The sequence below is a fragment of the Schistocerca nitens genome, chromosome 5 (assembly GCF_023898315.1).
Source record: "Schistocerca nitens isolate TAMUIC-IGC-003100 chromosome 5, iqSchNite1.1, whole genome shotgun sequence".
Lineage (NCBI taxonomy): Eukaryota > Metazoa > Arthropoda > Insecta > Orthoptera > Acrididae > Schistocerca > Schistocerca nitens.
The window spans coordinates 178,094,499-178,097,718 of NC_064618.1; the positions used below are offsets into that span (position 1 = coordinate 178,094,499).

The following is a 3,220-nucleotide window of genomic DNA, read 5'->3' on the forward strand; positions in this document are numbered from 1 at the left end:
TGATGAACATAGCCGTAAAGCCACACCTTATGTTGACGCATTGACCCTATACAGGAACTTCATGCACAATGACTGGGGGTAATTCTGTGTGTTCACCTCATACATGAGTTTTGCCTTTCTGTATGATGGTCCAGGGCCAGCCCTCATCAACTTCAATCCATGTGAGAAAGTGGAGAGCTAATTGAACATGTCCCCCAAGCACCCTGTGGTTCAGGCTGCTGTACGATATGGATCTTTTATGAATACCATTTGAGTATGGTTCAAAGCACATTTCGTGCAGTGGACCACAGGATGTTCAACTCTCGTGATACAGCAAGTGCACTGCCTGATAATCAGTAATTGCGTGCAGCGTTGTCTGCCATAGCAACAGCGATTTCATCAACTTGTGGTGCAACCAAGCAGTCATCTGCCTCTTCTTGGAGCGAAACCCAGTTCTACAGATGATTCAAACTTTTTTGTCATTATCTGCACAGCAGGTGGAGAGGGAGAGCCCTTACATAATCCTTTCAGCGAGCGATATTCTCGAAGTGCAGATGCAGCATTACTGTTGTTTCGATAATAGAGCTTCACCAATAATGTCCTGTTCCTTTTGTCCAAAGTCATGGTGACATGTCAACTGGTCAGGCGTGTACGGCTATGAATCACGAGGACTGATCACGGCATCTGGTAACCATAGTTGGAACTGAACGGTGGCGCTGTGATGCATGGAAAACATGCACTCCATACTCTGGACATTGATGCTACCAAGTTTGGTACTCATATGGTAATTAATTTCGGTGTTATAACATGTTACACAGGGAAAGTTTACTTGTAACCACCTGGTACATTGTGTTATACAATGCGTGCCTAAAACCCCAATACAGCTCAAAATTTACATTGTCACACAGCTGGCGTTATCCTGGTGGAAAAAAATTCACAATACCACTCGAAGCTAGCAGCAGGCGGATGTAAAATAAATAGTAACTCTACATAGGGCGTTCAATTCACCTGCAATTCGCTATAAATCTCTTTGCTCCATTGATGAAATGTGGGGAGAAACACTCAGTCTATAACAGTAACTGAAACAACTACCTAAACTGCTATATGTATAGAAGATATGGTGAGTTGAAATACGAAAACTATAGTGATGTTTTACTGACGGGGCTGCTAAGTGCTATACCACCTACTGCGTTCCTCTGACTTAAGCCCTGGTGAGCTCTACTCGATTTCTAAACTTCACGGCATTCGCTTCAGAACAGCTACAAATTCGTCGGGCAATAGACCGCGCCGCTCTAGCTGTCAACACAACTGGCACAGCTAAGGGTATCCTACGACTTCCACATCGCTGGCAACGCGCTATACAGAATGCTGATACTTTGAAGGTCAGCAGAACTTTGAAACACGTATCTATTTTGAAAGAGCTGTAAATAAATAGTTTCCACTATCAAAGTTCCAACCCTCGTATATTATTCGAAGCATTTGAGCGCGCCAAGATTCCGTCACTTCCGACAGATAGCGTAGCTGTAGGACAGTTTCAAAATGGCGTCTGTAGGTGATAGACATTACAAGCAACGTGCCGTTATTGAATTTCTCACCACAGAGGAAGAAACTGTAGAAAATATTCACACATTCACACAAGCTTGTGCAAAGTCTATGGAGAATCTGTTGTCGACACAAGTACAGTTAGTCGCTGGGCACGGAGGGTTCGGCGGAGCTCCACGATTTTCAGCGGTCGGGGAGACCATCCATGGCCGGCCTGAGTGGCCGAGCGGTTCTAGGCGCTTCAGTCTGAAACCGCGTGACTGCTGCGGTCGCAGGTTCGAATCCTGCCTCGGGCATGGATGTGTGTGATGTCCTTAGGTTAGTTACGTTTAAGTAGTTTTAAGTTCTAGGGGACTCATGACCTCAGATGTTAAGTCCCATAGTGCTCAGAGCCATTTGAACCATTTTTAGATCATCCATGGCTGTCACACCTGACATGTTGCAGCGAGCTGATGTCATTCACGATGGCAGACGTATTACGACTCGGCGGTTGGCGCTGCATCTGTCATTCAGCAAAGGATGTGTGGATGCGATTATCCACACTCTTGGACATTCAGAAATTTATGCAAGATGGATCGCGCGTTGTCACCCTACAGGCCTGGCCTAGTCCCCTCAGACTTTCACTTGCTTGGGCCAATAAAGAATGTCATACGTGAAAGACATTTTGAGGACGATGAGGAGGTGATTCACACAGTGAAGCACTAGCTACAACACCAGAACAAGAATTTGGGCCGACAGAGCACATACGCCTCTCTTTCGCGCTGGAGGAAGGCCATAGAACGGGTTCGAAATTACGTGGAAAATTGGGTGTGTAGACAAAACATCATTCTTTGGTATGTGAAATTCTGATTATGCTCAATACAAAATTTTAAAAAAATTGCGTTGTATTATTTTCTGGGCAACCGTCGTACATACTGACAAAGTGAGAAAGAAATAACGTACATACACATTATGAAATAAGAATTCATGTATTTCTTATCCGTCTTAAAAGTAGTTTTACATTTTCATAAACAAACAGACTGTTTTCACACAACGTCTTCTTCTTGAGTTGATGGAGGACAGGGAACCTGCGGAATTCCTGGTCTTGAATAGTAGCAAGCTTGAGATTCGACGCATCCATATGACCTTCTCCCCACGTTAGACGTAGATGATAGTATTGGTAATGTCAAATAATCGAATCGATTTTACCATATCTTTACAGGGTATACCAGGGACATCCCAGTGGATCCCGTGGTAGAAAAGTATTAGCCACTTTGCATTCCTTGGTGTTTGAAGACCCTTCACATCCTTGAAAGACCTCAGTGATCCAATGCATGCCAAGAGTGTCTCTATTACATCAGCGTCGTCTGTGTAGGATAAAATGCAACATCTTTAAATGTGAACTATCCGTGATTCTCAACACGTAAGTCCTGAACGTCTGCAATGATGTTCACACCTTGAGATGCCACTGTGAAGTGCTTTGGGTATGGCACAGCACTTGCTCATTTATACAGCTCGTTGCACAACACCAGTGAGTGGGTAACAGTTAACCACACGGTCATGTACAACTAGAGCGTATGCTGCACTGTATTCAGGAAAATGTGCCAAGGATTCAAATTTACTTCTCACATCTAAAGGCCCCAATTTTGTTATCTTGTTCTGTTTTGAACAGTCTGTTACGATTATTGGTACCAGCTCCGTGAATTTCCGGTGGTTGAGT

The 3,220-nt window shown here is 44.1% G+C and overlaps 1 non-coding gene across 1 annotated transcript; it reads left to right on the forward strand.

Moving 5' to 3' along the window:
• The first annotated feature begins 1,733 nt into the window (after positions 1 to 1,733).
• Positions 1,734 to 1,817, forward strand: Trnaf-gaa (transfer RNA phenylalanine (anticodon GAA)). Its single transcript is given in 2 exon segments — positions 1,734 to 1,773; positions 1,783 to 1,817. It is a non-coding gene; the product is annotated as a tRNA-Phe (tRNA).
• Positions 1,818 to 3,220: the final 1,403 nt, after the last annotated feature.